This window comes from Amblyomma mixtum, chromosome 4 (genome assembly GCF_055824585.1).
Source record: "Amblyomma mixtum isolate Tamu chromosome 4, ASM5582458v1, whole genome shotgun sequence".
In the NCBI taxonomy this organism is placed as follows: domain Eukaryota; kingdom Metazoa; phylum Arthropoda; class Arachnida; order Ixodida; family Ixodidae; genus Amblyomma; species Amblyomma mixtum.
The window spans coordinates 108,245,869-108,267,682 of NC_143015.1; the positions used below are offsets into that span (position 1 = coordinate 108,245,869).

Here is a 21,814-nt window from a genome sequence, read left to right on the forward strand (position 1 = left end):
AAGTGTCAGAAGACACTGCACTACAGTGTGGGCAGCTGCCGCTAAAGGAGGGGTCAAAATGTTTTAGCGCTGCCGGGCACAGCAAAGTATTGGTGAGAAGGCGGAGAAGGAGCCGCTCATCCGCCTTCTTCAGGCCTTTACATGGGCTAGGGTAAAGGCGAAGACAATTTTGATAATATGTTGTAATATCTTTGAATGTATAGACCGGATTCAAATCGGGTTCCTGATCGGATGGGGAGGAGAAAACAGCCCGGTGAGAGAGCGCGCGGGCGGCTGCGTCTGCTGCCTCGTTTCCTGCCAACCCCTGATGAGCAGGGGCCCATATGAGGTAACGGTGTGCGGGGTCCGTATCCCGTATGCAATTTTGATATATTCGATAGGCTAGGAAGGGAGTGCAGCCTTGTTCGACGTTCCGACAGGCCCCTCGCGAGTCGGTGATTATGTATTTTGAATTGGAATGTGAGGCCGCGAGAGCAATCGCCACCTCTTCTGCTTGTGTTGCACTGCGAGCTCTAAAAGTTAGGCCGTTAACTGTGTTGCTGTTGTGAACTACCGCGGCCGTGTACCATCCCCCGTGGTGAGGGCCGGAAGCGTCCACGTAGTATACACCTGTTTTGTTGCCATAATATCGGGCTAGCGCTTCCGCTCGTGCCAGGCGCCGACCATTATGGTCTTCATGCGACATGTTTGCTGGAAGAGGCCGCACGTGGAGGGCACGTCTCCACAGTTCCGGGATGCGAAACCTGTCTTCCATTGGAGGGGTGTGTTGGATATGGAGTCGAGCAAGAAGGCGGCGACCCGACTCCGTTAGCGACAAGCGCGTGTACTGGTTTGTAAGGTGCGCCTCCCGGAGCTCCCGGAAAGTATTCACCACCCCAAGAGCCATAAGCCGGCTGTTTGAAGTAGTGATAGGGAGGTCAAGGGCACGTTTAACAATTTTGCGAAGGATGACCTCAAGGGCGTCCTCCTCTTGTTTCCGTAGGTGGAGATAAGGAGTCGAATAGAGAATTCGACTAGTTACGAAGGCGTTTGCCAGCCGCAAGGCATCCTTACTTCGTAACCCTCCGCGTTTGTTGGAAACCCGGCGGACCATGCGGCCCACCTGGTCCCCCACCTTACGGAGTTTGGCCAATGTAGTGTCTGGCCGCCTGTGTTTGTGGATGTAGAGTCCGAGTACCCGTATCTCATCACTTTCGCGTATGGGACCACTCTCAAGAGAGAGAGATATTTTAGTTGTGCACTTCTGTGAGGGGCGGAGGTGCACAAATTCCGATTTTTGAGGGGAACATTGAAGACCGCAGCGGCGGGCGTAGCGGTCTACTATCGTCGCCGCTGTTTGCAGGCTGGTTTCAATGTCTCCTGTGCTGCCCTGCGTGGCCCACAGAGTGATGTCATCAGCGTACAGGGCGTGCTGCACGCCGGCGACACCACTCAGCTGGGCCGGCAGGTGCATCATGGCCAGATTGAAGAGCAGCGGGGAAAGTACCGCGCCTTGAGGGGTTCCCCGCGTGCCGAGTAGGTAAGGACCATGGTCTCTATCTTGAATTCGAATGTAGGATTGACGATCCATTAAAAATTGGCTTATGTATTGGAATGTGTTGAGGCCGCAGTCGGTGTGACTTAGGTTAGTGAGTATGATCTCATGTGTTACATTGTCAAATGCCCCTTTAAGATCCAAGGCGAGTACTACCCGGTCATTATGGGGGCATTCGAGGGGGTCAAGGACTTCCCGATTGAGTTGCAGGAGGACATCCTGTGCGGATCTGTGTGGGCGAAATCCGAACATGGTGCTCGCAAAGACTTGTTTGTGTTCAAGATATGTAGATAACCGATCCCGCACCATCGTCTCCATTAGTTTGCCCACGCATGAGGTGAGAGAGATGGGGCGGAGGTTATCTGTGTCAATTGGTTTGCCAGCTTTAGGAATAAATGTGACCAAAGCCGTTTTCCATTCGATTGGCAGGGGGGTGTCCCCGCGCCAAATCGCATTTACGTATTCCAGGAGGGACTGGTATGTCAAGTCGGGCAGGTTCGTCAAAAGCTTGACGGTGACCTTATCCCGTCCTGGCGCAGTGCCCCGTTTCATTTTGGCGAGAGCCGCCCGCAGATCATGGAGCTGGAAAGGTTGATCCAGCTCCGTGTTCTCTCTGCCTGCATAAGAGTACGCAGATCCACGGGGGTCTTGGGCTGTACACAGATACTGGTCCCGAAGTTTCTGTGCCAGTTGAGTCGTGTTGCCAGGAAAAGCGTGCAGTGCTCGCTGCAAATGTTTTTGTGTTTCGGATCGTGTTTGGGTTGGGTCGATTAGGGCTCGAAAGAGACGCCACGTGTTTCGGCTGGATATCAGTGCGATATCAGTGCACGTTGAAGAACCCCAGGTGGTCGAAATTTCCGGAGCCCTCCACTACGGCGTCTCTCATAGTTTTATATTATAGTCACTTTGGGACGTTAAACCTCATAACCCAAACCAAACCAAACCGTAGGACGGACTACAGTGAGTAACAAGGGGAAAATCAACTTCGGTTTAACAATTGTTCAATCTAGCTAGACAACGAAAGCTATGACGCATCGGGCAACTAGACGCGCTTTGGCTTCAGTAAAGTTAAATGCGTTCCGGACACTGGATAGACAGGGCGCCCACTAAGCCACACTGGTTGCGGTTGCGACAGAGAGAAGGATGAAAAGGAAAAGAGCACGGGCCTGCCAACTGGCTCAAGCCAAGCCACCACCGCTGCCACGTGCAGATAGAAGAGAGTTGAAAGATAAGAGGACAGAGTAAAAGAGAGAGTAAAGACGCGCGTCGCAACAACCGCGTCCGCCGGAACGGACGCTGGCTGAAAAAACAGATACAGGGCCACAGCCCGAAGGCTGCAAACTGAATCGTCACCACCTCCCACTAAGCCACACTGGCAGGTGGCAGTTAATAGACAGCGAGCTTACCCACGCAATGAAGTCTGCGGGCAATTGCAGCAGTGCCGCCTGTCTGCCACAACGTCATCAGCGCTAACGCATGGAGCCCACATCCATCTCTGCGCACCGCCACGTACCTGAAAGCGCTATAGAGGAGTCCATTGACCCTGGGAGCCAGTTACGAGCCATTCCTTTCCTCAAAAGTGATCCATGTCTAGAACGTTGTAAACGCCAACGCCAATAACACAATGAACGCCGATGGCCTATATGGCTTCAGTGCCGCCTTTCTACCCTAACGTTGTCAATGCCAATGCATGCAGCGCACATCTCACTACCACCACGTAGCTCAAAGGAGCGACTGAAGTCACCACTCCCCCAGTGGGCCAGTTATGCTCATTTCCTTTCCTTTCGAAGCTCCCGTTATCGGTTTCGGCGCCGTTTTGGAGCGGCTGAAGGTCAAAGATTCGGTGAAACGCATAACATGGCGCAGTAAAGCTTTTGCTTTAACAATCTGCCGACGGTTACGTTATTTCCTTATGCGAAATATGTGCGCAGCACATCAGCTGTTTCAGTGTTTTCATATATTGAGGCAATTCGAGCAAGACATGTATGTATAATTACAGATAACTTGTTATTTTTCACACATATTCGTTCCTCAGGAAACACTCCACTAACAGTTCTTGATGGTCATGAAGGAAGCTTCGTGGTAGGAAAAATCGGTAAATAACTGCTCTACTTGCAGCATCAATGCTGGGTTCTCAAACAAGAGGTCTATGCAAGTATTTAGCGAGGTTTTCACAGCCGTGGGAGGAGTTACGATCGAGAGGAACGGGATGCTCTGCCACTTGAGTACTAAGGGATTCCTGTTTTTCTTATCTACATTTAAGACCCCACCCACCCTGGCACCCTGGCAGGTGGCCCTGGTTGACCGCGAGAGTTCTCTCACCACAGTCAGCGCTAACGCATACAGCCCATATCTTTCTCTCATCACCCCACGTAAGCGCTATTCAGGCGTCCACTGTCCCAGGTAGCCTGTTATATGCACTCCCTTTCCTTAAAATGAACGGAGTTTAAAAAACGAACGCCGAAGGCCTATGGCTTCAGCGCCGCGTTTCTGGCACATATGTCACTAACACCGCGTAGCTCAGAGCAGGATCGATGTTTCCACTATTCCAAGAGGGCAGTTATGCACCTTCTGCCTGGTTCAGGTGTCCACCGAGATGTTTGAGATAGTGCGCCATTTCCTTTCCTCAAAAAGCAATTTACCAATCCTTCCCTCTGCTTTCCAAGATCTCGCTACATTGGTTTCGCAGCTTAAAGCGCGACTAAGGTGTCCACTGCTGGTTACAACGGACAACGGCCACGGCGCCGGACAACAGCAACGCCTCGAAAGGTAGAAACGGGCGCCAAAGAGGTGCGCTCTAAATAATTTCAGTGTCGGCATTAACATCCCGAAGCAACGCAACGCACGCTCTTTGAGGTACTACACTGCACTGTCAATGTAGGGTTTCGGATCATACTACCCACGGCTCCAAAGCGCTAAAAGCGGAGAGCACACGGGCGTCCATTTCGCCCCCATCGAAATGCGGTCGAAGTTTTTTCGAGTCGAATTATCGGTGCAGAATCTTTCTGAACTTGTTTAGCTAGCTCGGCAGCTAACTGATATGCTATTAGCGTTATTAGGTTAAGCCGCACAACCCAGCCCGAAGCGAAGCGGACCCCTGGACGCCGCCAGCCCGCCCCCAGCAGGAGGCGTCGCCCCCTTGGAGGACAGCCGCCCGGGCGCCCGGCTAACGGCCGGCTGCCCGGGAATTCCTGCCGCCCCCCTGCCCTCCCAGGAGCCTGGTGGAGGTGCTGTCCGCGGCCCCCCCCCAGCGTCCCGCCTACCGAACCCGGTCCCGTACCCGGCACCAGCATGGCGTCAACCGGTCCCCCCGGAGGACCGACTTTTCGAGCGCCTCCCCCGAAGGCGCACTGCTTCACCTTCGAGGTGAAAACCGAAGCTTCGGTCGACGACATTGTCGACAGCATCGAGGACATCGTTGGCCCCAAGGGGCTGGAGTCCCTCCAGCACCAAGGGGGTTTCAAGTTTTGCGTCGCCGTAGCCTCGGCTGCGGCGGCTCAGATGCTGATTGCAGAGGGGGCCTTTCACATCAACGGCACCCCTGTCCCGGTCGCCTGCGTGGGTCCAGCCGTGGTCAACATCACCGTCTTCCGGCTGCCGCTCTTCGTGGGTGACGCCTCGCTCGCCTCGGCACTCAGCCCCTACGGGAAAGTGCTCGAGGTGAGCCACCCAGTTCTCAAGGGCCGGCGGCACGTCGGCAACGGCCAGCGTCTCGTGCGCATGGAAATGTGCAAGTCCGTGCCAAACTTCATCTCGGTGCTGGGCCACCGCGCCATGTGTGATTATCGTGGCGTGCGGAAAGTGTGCACGCGCTGCGGGCAGGAGGGCCACGTTGGCGCGACGTGCCGCACGCCGCGGTGCTCGCGCTGTGAGGCGTTTGGCCACCATACGGCCGGATGCCAAGCGGCGTGCCGGCGATGCGGCGGCCCCCACGCAGCAGCCGATTGCCTGCGGCCGCGTTCCTGCGCAGACGTGGCGCAGCGAACTCCCGGCCCGAGCTGCCCAAGGTAGCTGCCGACGACCAGCAGCAGCCCACCGCTGCGCACCGCCCTGCCGACGCCCCCCAGGTGGACCGGGTGGAGACCACCCCGGTCGAGACCCCCAAGGAGGTCCAGGCCGAACACCATCTGGCCGAGACCCCTGAGGAGGAGCCAGCTGCAGTGCCTGCTGCAGGCAGCCCGACCACATCGGCTGCCGGGGCGCAGGCGGAGGGCTGCCTGGAGCTCTTCGCGTTCGGCTCGCCCTCGTCCCCGACCGTCTCCGACGCAACGGGGGCGTTCTCTCCCGAGTCGCTCGCACCTTTCGGTTCGGCTGACGAGGTGAGCCGGGACTCCGAGTCCTCCACCTCCTCGACCGAGGAGGGTGGGCCCATCGACAGCGGCTCTGTGCTGCGCCTCACGGGGGACCTCACCTGTGAGCAGCGCGCGGCCCTCACCACGTCGACCGAGCAGGGCCTGTCCCGTCGTACGCCCCGTCGACCGCCGCCCGGGGAGGAGGACGGGCGACGAACCACCAGCCTGGCCGCCTCGCACGCCCCCGACGCGTCGAAGTCGGCATCCGGAACACCGCTCGCTTCAGTGTCCATGAGCCGGCCACTTGACCTGCGCGCGCCCCCCGTTGAGGATATGGACACGGGTAAGCTCGCGGGGAAGCACGCCAGGCAGGATAGCTGTGATGATAACTTAGATGGCGTTGTCCCGCCCCACGCAAAAAAGTCCGCACCCAGCTCCGCTCATGGCGGGGCTACTTAGACGTGTCACCACTACGTCGGCACCCTGTCTCACTATCATGGCGTTAGTGCATCTCCTTTCCCTGAATGTTCAGGGATTTCGATCGCCGGACAAGCAGAGAGAGGTGATGTACTTCGCCCGCGCACAGGGCGTCGACATCCTATTTTTGCAAGAGTGTAACTTACGCTGCCCACGTGAGGTCACTGATTTTAAGTCTCGTTTGTGTGTTGAAGCTTTCTTTTCGTTCACCTGTTCTGTTTCGTGCGGTGTTGGCGTCGTTTTTGTCAATAGTTCCCTTCGCTCTGGCGCGCATTGCACCTACGGCGTGGACGGCCGCACCCTCGCGGTCGACTTCTTCCTCGGTGGGATGCGCGTCAGAGCGTTGGTGGTTTACGCGCCAGCCGGCCACTCCGACTCTTCTAGCTTCTTTGATTCGCTGGATTCTTTGATGTTAGATTGTTACCCTTGCTTTCTCGTTGGCGATTTTAACTGTGTTCTGGATCCCGTACGGACGTTCGCGATAGAGGCCAGGGTCACCCTACGCCGGGGCCCGGTCTCTGCGGGATATTTGCATTCAGTTTGGTTTGACCGACGCGTGGGTTGAGCTTCACGATGGTTGTTTTGGTGGAACTTGGGAGCGGGGCAGCTCAGCGAGCAGAATTGACAAGTTCTTGTTCCCTCGAGAGCTCGAGTGTTTATTGGTGGCCTGCAATGTGCTCGCGTTCCCCCCGGGTACACCGCGCATTAGCGACCATCGACCACTGTCGGCAGTACACGACATAGGCGAGCGCGCCCCACGTTTGGAAGCGTGGCGTATGGACCCATGTCTGCTGACAGATTGGTCGAGCGTGATAGCCCTTGAACATGCGCTGGGAAACCCGGGTGGACGCGACGCGACGCGTATTACCTGGGACGAGCGAAAAGCGGCATGGCGCGCGCTCCTTATCACCGAAGGGCGCCAACGCCGTAGGCGAATAACGGGCGAAATTAACATCACCCTCGCTCGTATACGCGCCGTGCAGCGCGGCGCGCCGCTCACTTTCGCCATGCGCGATTACTTGAACATCTTGAAGGCGCGCTACCACACACTCCTGCGTCAGTCATCGCGGACAGCAAGTAGGGCGCTCGTACAGGGCCGACCGGTTTCCGATCCGACCGTATTACGCCAAGTACGGGCAGGTAGCCTTGACAAAGAGCGACAGGCCCGCGTGGAGGAGGTAGCTTTGCCGGACGGTACCAGGAGCAGCAGAGCGGCTGACATCTCTGACGCATTTACACGTCACTTTTCGCAGCTGTTTGCTTCCGAGGCCGAAAGGCGGGACGACGCCTCTTTCACGGACTCCTTCCGTAGTTTCTGCGCTACGCTACCGCAGGTCCCGAGCGATCTCGGCGCGCAGCTGAGCGCTCCCGTACGCGCGGAAGAGCTCTTCGCCACCGTTAAGGGCATGAACGCCGCCTCAGCTCCAGGCCCTGACGGCATTCCCATCAGCTTTTATGCTAGGTTTTACACCGGTCTGGAGGATCACCTCCTCCGGATGGTGAACGCCTTCGTCAGGGACGGCGAGAGGCCGGAGTCTTTTCGAGAGAGCCGCGTAGTGCTCATCCTGAAGCCCGGCGGGTGTCGATCTGACCCGCAGGCGTGGCGCCCGATCACTCTGCTAAACGCAGACTACAAGATCGTGGCGTCACTGCTGGCTAAAAGGTTGAGTAAGGTTTTATCGGTAAGCCCTGCGCAGACCTGCAGCGTGCCTGGACGCTCGGTGTTCTCGCCTCTCGCACTAACGCGTGACTTGTTCACGTTCACCTCGAGAACAGGAATTCCGGGTTGTTTTGTCTCTCTCGATCAGGCTAAAGCCTTCGATCGGGTCGAGCACCGATACCTTTTTGGAGTTCTCGGGGCTTTCGGCTTTCCGCCGGATTTCGTAGAGCGGTTGGAGCGGCTTTACTCCGATCTTACAGCTTGCTTTCTCTTCAACGGGGCGTTGACCGCACGTTTCGGGATAGAGCGCGGTATTCGCCAGGGTTGTCCCCTATCACCTATGCTCTTCGTGTTATGTTTAGACCCGCTCTTGCGTCGCGTAGCAGAGTCTCCATCGATTCGCGGTTTCCCTTTGACTGGCCAGGGCCAGGTGAAGGTGTCAGCGTACGCTGACGACGTGTCCTTGTTTTTGAGGGACGCGGACAGCTTCGTAGCGTTTGTACGGCTTTTTTCCAGTTACAGCGAGCTATCCGGCGCCCTCCGCAACAGGGGCAAGAGCAAGGCTCTGCGTTTCGGGGCCTTCGCGTCGGACCTGCTGGGCGAGGTGGAGTGGGTCCCGGCTTGTAAGGTGCTAGGAGTCGTGTTCCTCTCCTCGGGGGAGGTAGCCCGCGACTCGTGGATCGAGTTGAGAGCGACCGCTGAGCGACACCTGACAGTAGCAGCGCGTTTCCGCCTGTCGCTGTCGAAACGCGCGTTTATCATCAGGCCATCGGTGTGCGCGCCGCTCTATTATATAGCTCGCGTCGCTTGTCCGCCGCGCACCTTTACGCGCCGCTTGGCCACTCTCTGTGGCAGTTTTTTCTGGACGGGAAAAACGGAGACTGTCGCTCGCGCGCTCCTCCGTCTTCCCACGCGCATGGGCGGGTTCAGCCTGCCCAACCTGCGCACAATGTGCAGCGTGCTTGCTGTTCGAGGCGTCCGCAACCTGGTCAACGCCACCGACTACCCGGGAAGAGGGCTCCTCGCCTACCTTCTCGGGACTTCGCGGCGACTCTTTTTTGGTGAACTCGTTGGTCCTTCAGCCGAACGGCAGCCGGCGTTCTTCCGGTATGTCTGTCGGACGGCCGAGTCTCTCACCGCCACCCTGCCCGAGGTCGACGTCTCTCAGACGCAGGCCTCCCGCGTTTGCGAGCTCCTTGCCATCCAGGAGGCTACACCTGAACAGCTAGAGCGGAGCAGGCGGGTACGGTGGCGAGACTTGACGTCGCACTGGATACCACCAGACGTCCGCGACTTCGGCTGGCTGCGAGGCTGGAGAGTCCTCCCAACGGGGGTCCGCATCGCCGCGTGGGGCATCGCTCCTTCTTCTCGGTGTCCCCAGTGCGGTGCGACAGAGACCCTCGAACACGCGCTTTTTGAGTGCGTCGTAGCGCGCACTTTTTGGAGGCTGATGTCGCGCATATTTTTTGTTAGCCTCGACTCGCACACCAGGCCGCGCGACGCATTTGTGCGGATCTTGCTGTGCGTCGGGGCCTTTGTTTTGTGGCGCCAGAGAGGCGTCGCTTCCTTGCAGGGCCGGCCTCAACGCGCCATGTTCCCCATGCTGCAGAGGGTTCGGACGCGCCTGTTTCAACAGGCGTGTTTAGATCATGTGACCCTCCCAGAAGACGAGTTCCTGCGGCGGTGGAGCACCCGCTTCATCGCCGCCAGCGGGGGCCGCGTGACGGTGCGGCTCCTGCCGTATTGAGTGTGTGGTGCGCGTTCATCGTATTTAGTTAGCGTGCTTGCCCCCGCGATGCCTGGACATTATGGACCCTATGAACATTCTGTGTTGTGAATGATTTTGTGTGAACGGCGACAGCAGTCGGCGACAGCAGTCGCCGTCGTGTTCTTGTTTCATAGCTTGTTTGTACCGAGCGACACTAGTCGCTGCCTTGTTGTTTTTGTCTTTGTGAGGGACTATGGTCCCTTTGTATGAATAATGAGTCCAATAAACTTCTCTTCAAGGCATGTCTACAACGCGTGCTGAAGTAGCCAGCGAAATAATGAAATTCCTACATAATGAAAAGAAAAGCAAGCGGTTCAGAAAGAGATACGCGTTCAGGGTGGGCGCCTGAACTAATCCGTGCGGCAATGGAACTGAGCGAGTGAATAGAACCAGGAAGGGATGGTTGCGCATTAATTTCGGGTTAATAAATGCGTTGAAATTGGCCCACCGGGGAACGACCACTCACAGCGTACAGCATACGGCGTCTTTTGCACTGCGCCTCAATTGAAACGCGGCCGCTGTTGTAGGGGCTGAACCTCCGTCGCCTTGTTGAGCAGTCGAACTCACAAACACAGCCACCGCGATGGGTTTACCTGAGCCAGTAAGTCACCACTGTTGCTCGAAGGCCTTGTACGAAGTATACTGTGAGTCCTGAGCTAGTCTTCCAGGACGCTACGCTAGGAACGTTCGGTTTAGTGCTTGGAAGAAGCCGGTAGTTAGGTTCGTATGTAGTTACATATCGCCTAGAAATCGGAAACAGGCTCGCGCACTCAAAGGCTCATTCATTGGCAAAACCTCGAATGTAGATAGTCCATCGACCAAACTGACAGGGAAAGCTTGGAATTTGCGATGGCAGAGCAGAGAATGCTTCGATGGTCGAACGAAGTAGAACGCTACGACAGCTGCAAAGATATCGATAAGCCCCATTACCAACCGAAAATTCCCGCCAGAGTTCCCGTGAGAAACCATGCCTGGTTAAAAATTACCTTCCTACCCTCGTTGTCCTCGAAGACGCCATAGCGTTGTTATAAACGGACCACTGGCCTCACCTCATGCTATGACGTGTCGTTCACCCGGAGAGGCGAACGCTGTGGAAACAAGCTGTCGGTCGCGATTGTTGCAAGAAAATGGCAGAAGGCCTCCATAGCGCAGACGATAACTTCAAGGAGTCCCCTACAGAGCCTTGTCATGAAGAGCTGTCGGTGGATGAACACCGACACTGCAGCTGTTGCACGCATGGGCGTCCGGAAGGGGGGCAAGGGGGGCGGTTGTAGCCCCCCCCCCCCCTCCTGGAATTACGCATATTATTTATGCACTAGTTCCTTTTTGCTGCTAACCTATACCGCCGTCCCCATCCCCGGACATCGGTGCTCCCCTCCTCCCCCTCCAGGAAAAAGTTCTGCGGACGCCCTTGGTTGCACTGATCCCGGAGACACGGCGTGTTCGGCGCAAGGCCACGTCTCCAGAGCCACTCACGCTCATGAACGCGCTCTGTCTTCTATCCGCTCACTGGTCTCTTGTTCCCCTGGCGTCGATATGTTCGTCATTGGTCATCTGAACTTGCTACTTTTACTTTTTTTAGGAAAGGAAACGGTTCAGTAACTGTCGCATCTCGGTAGACATCTGAACCGCGCTGTAACGGAACGAATAAACGAGGGAGTGAGACAAAAAATTGGCTGTGGCTTAGCTAAGGTTAAGCCTGGTTATGTCGATGCGAGAAGCTGCGGTGATGCTCGTGGTTTAGCGTAAGGTTATACTTACAGTTAAACTTAGGGTATAGCTTTCTGGCTTTTCCGAAACGTATTGTCTTGGATATACAGAGTTTCTACGGAGGCGGAGGAGGAAACGCGCGTGTAGTGAATACGGTGCTGTGAATACGGTGCATTCTTTTCGGGTGTACATAGAGATATGAGAGACAGGCATTTGCTTTCTTTAAAAGCAACGACCACTGACAGCGTACAGCATACGGCGTCTCTCGTATTCTGCTTCAATCGAAGCGCGGCCACCGTGGCAGGAACTGAACCTGCGTCATCCTGCTCAGCAGTCGAACTCGCAAACACAGCCACCGCGGTGGGTTTACCTCAGCCAGTGAGTTACACTGGCCAAGAGGAGCGCAGTTGAAGTGTAAGGGTTGCCTAAAACACTGTTTGGTACGGGTAGTTCGTGGTGACTGTTAACAGGATAATTATAACAGCACTCTTAGTGGCACTGTGCAGTACATAAGGCTATAGCAGTCATTACTAATGCATGCATAGGTATTCTTTCATTTTCAAAATGGCTTTCCTGATATGAAGTTGTCCTGGGAGTACATTCTTTGTTCTGTTTGACAGATTTTGTTTTTTTTTTATTGCTTCCAGATTTCTCGTTTTGGTCTCCTTTCAGGGAAGAAGTAGATGCTGCGTTCTTGTCACCTAATGCTGCCACCACTGAAGAAATCATACTACTCTCAGAAAGTAAGACGCCTGCCTCTCTTTTCTTGTATGGATGCGTGTGTACTGTTTACTAAGCAAAAAAATTGTATCGTGTAAGGTATTGCTTAACGCGAACAGCTCGGTGAAAAGCTGTTTCCGCCGCTGCGATGGCGTTACTGGGCACGGCTGGGTCGGAAGCCTACCTCATGTGTGTTCTCTGTTTTATGATGAAGCCTGCTGTCTTCGCCTTCTGCTTCGTCTGCAGCTTTGTTAAGCCGTTCGTGACGTTTTCATGCACAAGCACGCCGAATTTTGGCTACCAACTGCGGTTGGTCTGACGGTCCCGCATCTGCCTTGGCGAAGGTGCTACTTGCAGCTGTTGCGCGCAGTTATGAAGTGCCGTAACTCCACACCGACCATGTCGAGCCTGTCACGTTGTCGTGCCTGCCCACCGATCAGCCCCTCATATGAACGAAAGACACTGCAGGACTGTGCTCTGCGGTGTCCGGCAGACCGACGTCTGGAAGACGAAGAGCAAAGGCCAAACAACAGCTACAGGAAGGAACGTTATGTGCAACTTTGCGTGCGTGAGGGTTCGCATAGTGGCAGGCGCTGTGCCACAGAGCTGTGTACGAAATGGTTGGGAGTGGCGGGCGAGCTGGCGGTGAAGGGACTGGCCAAAGGCGGAAACTCCGACTGCTGCAGAGTGCGCCGTCCTGGCATAATGTGTCACCCGGTCTTGCGATGGCCTGCAGGGGGTGACCTCCATCCAAGTATCAAGTATTTCAAGAGCCGGCCGGCCTACGTGCCTTCTTGAACCTGTGTACATCCGCTTAGCAAAAACTCCAGAAGAGTTACTGTTCTGTGCACCTTCACTGGTACACACTATTCTGCTATACACCCTGTGACCCCCTCTTGTAAAACATACTTTTATTACACCCACATGGAGCCAAACAGGTGCATTTAGTGCAGTCGGCCGCTTTTGTGTCCCATAGTTTTTTAAACATAGTGAAACAGTTTGCGTGCCTGCAAATCTAAACCATGTGCTTCATTGATTGTGACTGAGCAAGGACTTATGGCACACTACTGGATGAACGTGTACGCGCGCCACAGTGGATCCATGGAGTAGCGTTCACCGGGTGACACATCGGACTGTTGGGATTTGGTTGGTTGATTTATGGGGTTAAAAGGCCCAAAGAGACTCAAGCTATGAAAGACGCTGTAGTGAAGGCTGCGGCAATCTCGACCACCTGGGGTTTTTTTCGATATCAGATGACAATCCCTGAAGCAAAGACGGGCTGAGCTTGAGAAAGCTTACCCGTTTATTCTCATGACAAATGAACATCAGAGCTCCGCATACAACGTGGAACACTTATACGCGTACATTCCACGCCGTCTAGGGAAGGTTCCCTACGACATACTCTGGGAGAGCGGTTTCGTTAAAATGCAGGACATTTTAGCCGAGTGGCCATGATTTCAAAGTGGCATTCTTTAGGGGTGTCCACAGTGTTGCAGCATCGATGTTATACAACTGGGTGGACCCACCTAGTGTGGTTAAAAGTTTTTACTACATCTGCTGATGATCCTAAGCGAAACTCAAAAGGTGCCAGTGTGTTGTGCGATGTCAGCGAACGTACGGTTATGCACCCCAGGTGTCCCTAGGGGCACAAATGACGCTGCGGCATGCTAAACCGCACATGTCGATCACTAAAGACTGGATGCTTTCTAGCCTTCACCATACTCCCCCAAATCCCCCATGCCGAAATCCACTCTTTCAGTGCCTGGGAAAACGAGACTGTGCCTACTTCAAAGTCAATTTTCGTCTCTGTAGACTCAAAATTTAAGACTGCACAGCATGCGCAGGAGCAAAGCTGGACAGTAAGGCGTTTCAGCGATGTTTAAGAGCACATTCCCAGCCACTTCCTTGTTGACTGGACTGCATTCTGAGTGTGCCCTATCTATCTAACATCCGTGGTGGCAAACTCCCGTAAAATGGGACGAACGATGGCTTTCGAAACATAGTTTGGTGCTAAGGATACTAGAGAAAAATTATCTGGCACTGGCGCTGTGGACTGCAGGCCCAGTATCGCAGTATCCTCCAAAGCGGCATTAGTGAATACTGCCGTTGTGCAGCAAAATGGGCAATTTGAGGCTATCATGAGCCTTCAACACATCTAGTTAGTGCCATGAGTAAAAAATAGATTACCACGGTTCCTTTTAGATGATGGGTTCCCGGCTGTCGTAATGTCAAAACCAAGATTCATTGTGACACGCCATTTAGCACACCCTTTATTATGCCATGCTTGATCGGCAGTGTGTTCAACACTGCATTGCTGTAGACGCCCCTGCGACTGCACGTTGCGAAAGGCGGCTTTTAAATGAGAATGTGAGGCACTGGTGCGCCTTCATCGGGCTTGTGGGGTTCGTCGAGATGGGAGGACTGATGGCGGAAGTAACTTGCTCGCACTCTTCTGCACACTGCACACCTGCTGTCGCTGTTGCACTCTCGTCCTGGACACCGCATCGTCGTCGAGGATGAAATGAGGATTATTAGAATCCAAAACACTACAAAGAACATTGCTGCAGCAAAAGATACGCATTTCCACAAATTACCCGTAGAAGCACCTGTACTCCACCTTCTTTGCATGGTTGGTTATACGTTTCCAGGCCGCATGATCTGCTTCTGAGCCACATGGCTGGGCATTTACGTCATCCACGTAGATGAATATATCTATACGGGGCAGGAGAACCATCATTCTCGCCTTCACAACCTTGCTAGATTCACAGCGGTGTTAAGCAGGGTGTTCAAAGTAGACCCTGTGGCCTGCGAGCTTTTTACCACCTCTGTACATCTATGGGGCCTCCATATAAGTAATTTATAAGTTGGATGTTGAGAAAAAGTGCAGTAACTGCCTCACTTCTCTTTGGCCACCCTAACCAGTTTTATTACCAAGATCACATTACGTGGTCATGTGTGCTGTGTACAGTAGTTGAAAAAAAATGAGAACCAAGAAATTTTACGCACAAGAATTGTGAATTTCTGGTTACCTATTCGGTAAATCTGGTAAACGTTTAGATATTATAGGCAAAGATGAAAACTCGCTTAACCGAAAATGTCTGCTTACCACGCATAATTATGTAGTAATGAATAAAATGAATGCTGAAACTTTCTCATACTGCTCACGACCTACATGTATACAGTGTATACAGCAAGATTACACTGCATAAATAGTGCAAATAGAGTGCACGCTTACTAAGACAGACTGGTCGTTACTATTATCCAGGTTAATTCCCGAGTGTGAATTAAAAGTGATTTAAATGATAGCGAGTGAGGCCTAAGGTCGCTCTTCTGCATTGAAACATGAACCCTGAAGCATTTATACATGCGTCAATGACTTGGTTTCAGGTTATTTAACTACACAAACAGAACCTATTACACGAGTGCAAATTAAGTGCCAAAGACATGCAACACAGATGTTGCTCCTGAACGACTTTGGTATATGCAGTGTTTAAGTCCCGAAGCGACACATGGGCGAGGAGCGCTGTAATGGAGAGCTCCGGACTGAATTCGATCTCAGGCTCTTCAAGGTGTACTGAATCTGTACAGCAAGCGGCATCGAACCCGTGACCTTCAGACCCGCAGCCGCCGCCACGGATCTAGTCTTTAAATGGCTGAAACCACTCACTAGTCGAGAACGTATATGTGAACAAATTTTTTCGAAACGTGACAGAAAACATTAAGCATGCTGAGCATTAATAAATTTCTTTCCAGCATCCTTTAGGAAAGTAGTGCCGCGTTCCCGTTTGATATTTGCGTGCATCGAAGGACAGCGTATGAAAGGAGCTTTGTTCCCATACAGGCGTATTCCTGTTTAGAGTGCACGAACAATGCTATGATGTACGCAACACTGAATGTGGCACATAGGTGAAAGCATACCCAGCTGTTAGTTAAGTGGCTGCTAACAGTGCAGTAACCTACAATGGTGCGTTGCAAAAGAAGCTACAAACTCACCTTTGCATTTCAGTGGAATGCACCGCCGGGCACCGTTAGTCGAACTGAGGGTACCACGTTCAGAGGATAGCGCCGACTCTGCAAACGTGTGAAAAGAAATTTGCAGACTACATCGTACACAAGCTAATATACTATACAGAGTGATTTTCTTTTAACGTTTACAGATCTTTTAAACACTATGAGTGATACTTCGGTGCGGTCTGTGCAGCTGAATTGCACGGCAACAAGGTGGAAACAGAGGGTGACACAGCCCGATGATTAAATGATCAAGTAGAAAAATTACGAATAGATTTTTATTGTTCGATTAAATGGTAAGGTTATATTGCGAAGGTGAGCAGTTTTTTTTATTTTCCTTAGAGGCCAATGGGGTGCGAAATGTCGAACATAAAAATAATGCACTTCAAAGCTTGATGAGTTAGCCTTACGCGTTGCGTATCTATAAAACGTCCGTGCGCATAGTACCGTCGCCGATATCACGTTAACTGCATTTACGTCGATTCAAAAAGCCCGCGCTGAGAGTGTATGGTAAAGAAGAAAAGGTCGTTGAAATTCTCCCGGAGATCGCAGGATGCCAAAAGCAAGGATTTCGGGCTACGGACCTTTTCACGTACCTGTTGAGAGGAGGATTGGATGGATGAACCACGCAGGAGACAGGAGCAGTCAGCTGCGGTTGAAGAGAGATGACTGTCAGTAACAATCACGACATATACAAGTGAATCCCTATTTTACTATTCCGGCGCTAAATTAAAACAATTATCGGAGCTCACTCCTTTACTATTCCGGCGCTAAATTAAAACAATCATTATTGGAGTAAAATTTGTACAGCAGTTCGCCTTTTCCGACGCCTTTTGTTTACCTTTATTTATTCATGCACTCATATTGACGCAGAATCTGGTGAATGGAGAGCTCCGGACTGAATTCGATCTCAGGCTCTTCAAGGTGTACTGAATCTGTACAGCAAGCGGCATCGAACCCGTGACCTTCAGACCCGCAGCCGCCGCCACGGATCAAGTCTTTAAATGGCTGAAACCACTCACTCACTCAGTCACGGAGTCACTCACGGTGACTCCGTGACGCACATGCCACGTGACCACCTCTGCCTCGCCTCGGCTGGCGCAGCGAGGAACGGTGAGCACCGCAGTGCAGGCTGGACAGGGAGTGTCACGTGGCACATGCGCCACGAGTTGACGCGTTTACATGGACATCGCTGAGCGCGCGCTCGAATTGCGCGATAAATGGCCAGAATTTATTGAGCCACAGTGCAGAAAGTGATTTCGTTTTCCAAGAACTAATATAGGCACTGCACTAATGGCCAGCTACAAATCTCGAATTGCAACCAGGTGCCTATCTCTAGTTAAAATTGCAGGTGTCCAGTTATGTTCACTTCCTTTCCCCAAAATCAAGAGAAAACTGGTTTTCAAGGAAAAGACATGGCGCAGTAATTCTCAATTATCAGTGGAATAATTATTCATTTTACCAGTATAACACGATGTGCCTCTTTTCTGGTGTTCGCTAATACTAGTATCACCGAGAAAAGCGTCTATCTGGCTAAAAAAAAAAAACTGCCTTTCCTGTAACGCCAGTACCGGTTTGCTCTAAGTATCTTTGAAAGTCTATTTTTCAATGACTGGCTCATTTGCTCAGAGGACACGTCGAGCACACCTTTCGAAAGAAATACGTACACCCACTAAAAGATCTGAGCATTTATGCTTTTTTTTTACTGAATGCTTCAGGTGTTCAGTTATGCGCATTTCCTTTCGTCGAAATCAAGCAAAAGCTGGTTTTCAAGGAAATGACAAGATACAGCAACAATTATACATTTTACTAGTTTGGTTTGGTTTATTTGCGTTTAATGTCCCAAAGCGACTCGGGCTATGGGGGACGCCATAGTGAAAAGCAGCAGAAATTTCGACCTCAGGGGGTTCTTTAACGTCCACTGAGACCACATAGTACACGGGCCTCTAAAATGTCGATGCTGGCGAAATGCTAGATGAGCGTGTACTGTGTGATGTCAGCGCACGTTGAAGAACCCCAGGTGGTCCAAATTATCTGGAGACCTCAACTGCGGCGTCCCTCATAGTCCGGGGTGGATTTAAAACTTCAAACCCCATAAAGCCAAACCAATCAACTCCACCAGATGTTGTGCAGGTGTCTACTCGGAGAGCTGCAAAGTTCTCACAGAGCACTGCGCAACCATCGGCTCTGGCTTCACGTTCTTTGTAAACTGTACAATACAAATTCACTCCAAAATCTCAAGTTCTCGCCTCGCTGGTGGGAGCACAGGCAGAAACCTACTAGAATACGCCAATAATTTATTTATACTCGTTTGAGAGTCGCCTTTAACACTTCGCTCTAAACAAAAATGGCTTACCTCCGCACAGCTGTTGGCTGCTGGTGATCTTCGTTGGCTGCAAACGGTGCATACGCGATGCAGGTGTGTCACACGACTGTCTCCGGCAGCGGCTGATCTGCGGAAAAAGGTTCAGCAACAGCAACAATTCAGAATTGCCGCGCATCACCGGTCGAGTCCGCGTCAAGGCGCGTTCTCACTTGGGGCGGTGACAGCGAGCGGTATCCGCAGCCATGGCGGAGATTTCGTCGAAATGCCCAGCGGAAATCCCAATCGGTCCAGGACGGATTTTTGCCGCCGGAAGAATTCCGCCGATCTCCATCGGCCAATAGGATGGGGAAGAAGAAGTTGCATTCTCGCGGGGTCAAAAATGGCGGTGCCCTTAGAAGCCGGACCCCTCCCTTCGGACTGAATTCGTCGTCGTTACTGCCTTTTTCAGTGCTCTTACTGGCCATAAATGGGGCACCGGCCTTTCGCTTCGTCTCACCTCACCCATAGCAGAAAGTACGAGCGATAAATTTGCTTTTTTGTTTACAGTGACGACTCTTCCGCTTTTAGGCTTAAGAGGAGCCTGAGTTTGTTAACAAAAATGATCCTCGTCTTAACAATAAGATGGTGCCACAAGGCGGGCTTATCGTGCCTCTGCTAGGCTGAAATGAGAACGTAAGAAATTGAGAACGTAAGAAATGGCGTTACGACCCGCAAAATACCTGCGTTTAGCGTACGCGTAGCGCGCATACGCTGCATACGCTAACGGTATGAAGATAGCACCGATTAATCTCTTTTCTTACCATATCTGTGTACTCTGCGAGCAGAGGACACCTAGACGACATGGTGGCCGGGAGGTGTGAACTAGGAAACGAAACACTTTATGCATCTGTCGTATTCACGTAAACATGACTTCTCTCTAGGCTTATCCTGCGTAGCATCGAAAACGCCGTGGACGATCCCTTGTAGAAAGCCACGGTATATCATAAAAGGGCTAATTTTGCTGTCCTCACAATGTACACACAATAATAACTGAGATTAAGGTACAGTTGTAAGCGACGCACGTCCGGCGACGTCCACTCACAGACTTCGGCGAGCTGTGTTAGCGTCACCACATGACAACCAATGTAGTAAGCGCTGCTGCGGTATTGAACCACGAGTCCGAAGGCCACACGAACCATAAAACCCTGTCCTCTCGTCCAACAGCTTTAAGGTGTTTTCATGTGGCTAGTGGTGGCAGCGGGTATGTACGCGGCCTCACGCATGAGGAATCACGGGAATGCGATTTGCAGGAGCGGCACATGCAGGGGCGCGCTGTTCGACAGACTGAATATTTCGCTGAATGGCAGATGGACAAAACGCGTTGAGTGGTGCTATTCTTTTGTAAGGGATTTCAAGGGAATGTTTTGAAATTATTACAAGGAAAAGTTCCACAATTTTGGTTGCTGTATACCCAGGATCGACTGCACACCAGAACAGCTTAGCCTATGTGCCATTCTACGAGTATGCTTGCTGCTGAACGGCCTCATTTGGCTGAAACACTTCGGGGCAAAGTGTGGTGAGACCAAACAACTAGGGTGTACCTGTACAGTAATTTGCACCACTAAGGAGCCTATGGCCAACTGGGAATCAAAATGCACACGTGCTGCCTAAGTGTGTTCGTCTTCATCCATCATTCCGCCGCGATCGATGGCTCCATCACTTCGAAGGAATAGGAACTAGTGGGCAGCTGCTCGCCAGACACTCGGTGGAAGCCATGTTTGCGAATTGATGCGTACCACCGCAGTACCACTTCGCGGCAGGCCTTCGCAGTGCTCGGTACGTGCGGTATGTCTAATTTAAGCCAGTGAATGAAACGCTCACTGTACTCGAATAAAAGCAAAAAAAAATATTTTTAAGGTTTTCATTTAACGTCTCCAAGCTCCGACCAGGAGCCCTCCATTACGGCGACGGTCGCAGTAATAGCCTAACTGTCTCCAAAACAGCTCAACACTGCTCAAGTATTTGAGGGTCAGTTTTTTTTTTCCAGAGCCATATCTAGTCACAATTTTGCATGGCATTTAATATCAGTGAATTAAGTGCTCACTGTACACGTGAAAAGTAAACCCACCTTTCCTATTACTACCATAATTTAAGGCTTAAGGTTGTATAGAGTTTAACGTCCCAAAGCGACTGAGGCTATGAGGGACGGCGTAGAGGAGGGCTACCGATCGAAATTCCCCACACTCTCCACTACGGCGTCCCTTATAGACATAGCCGGTCTGCAAAACAGTTCAACACTGTTAATCGATCTCCACTTAAGCCTGTCTTGTGCCAGCCAAGAACAATATATCGCCAAAAAGTCCCTATCAAGTATTTCAGGGACTATGAGCTTTTCATTTTTAAATGAATGTCTAATTTCCTGTAAAGGGGGTTCGATCCCGCTCGCGGCAGTCGAATTTCGATGGAGGTGAAATTCTGTAGGCCCATGTGGCATGCTATGTCACGCACTTTAAAGAACCGCAGGTGATTGCAATTTCCGGAGCCCTTCACTACGGCGTCCCTCATAGCCTGAGTCACTTTGAGAGACAAAACCTTCTTAATTACATGTAGAACACTCCTTGTTTCCGCCTCCCGTTGAATACGTAAAGAAATCAGGACTTTTTTCATCACGACGCCAGATGACGTCACAAATACAGCTGCTTACTCGATCTGATTTGACAGCAGCTTCCTTGTGGGTAGTCGCGGGCCTGGATCTTGCGGCATGACCATTGAGACAAGACAATGTTAAATTAATACCGTCACTGAGACTAACGCAAACTGCTTAATTAAACATCAAGCTTCCCACCTGTTAGGCAGACACACACCTCCATAACCGTTACACTGGTATGCAATAACAGGCTAAGCCTCACCACATTTCATATGGTCGCGTGACCAGCGCGCCAACGTGACCAGTGTCCCTGTCAGGCACGTGGTCGTGCACCCACAGCGATGGACGTAATAGCCACAATGACTGCAGGTCTTGGCCCTTACCTGTTAGTCATAAGCAAAAGATGGAAACACAGCGAGAAGTTTTGCTGAGTTAAGGGCATTACGCAGAAGAGTTTAAACACATTTTTATGCCAAACCTTGCGCCGCCTGCATGCAATAAGTTGTGAAAGCGCGCGAGCTCAAGACCGCATATGAGACACACTTGCACGAACACTGAGCTGGCAGATCAGCGGTCAGTCAGGGGCGTAGCCAGGGGACGGGGGGGAGGGGGGTCCAGTGCCAGTACCCCCCCCCCCCCCCCCCCGAAGACGATTGTATTTAATGTTCATCTAGTAGAGGAACTCACAGAAGT

The 21,814-nt window shown here is 52.2% G+C and overlaps 1 protein-coding gene and 1 long non-coding RNA gene across 5 annotated transcripts in view; both read right to left on the minus strand.

The window, feature by feature from the left end:
• LOC149347775 (uncharacterized) overlaps nt 1–21,814 on the minus strand; it is a 240,320-nt gene that overhangs the window by 74,758 nt on the left and 143,748 nt on the right. For all 4 annotated transcript variants that reach the window (XM_089587430.1, XM_089587429.1, XM_089587428.1 and 1 more), the window contains one exon: nt 18,526–18,622. The gene's annotated coding sequence lies outside the window, so the exon portion shown is untranslated. The remainder of the gene's footprint in view (nt 1–18,525; nt 18,623–21,814) is intronic.
• Nucleotides 1–21,814, minus strand: part of LOC149347777 (uncharacterized) — a 101,151-nt gene that overhangs the window by 31,830 nt on the left and 47,507 nt on the right. The window lies entirely within an intron of this gene.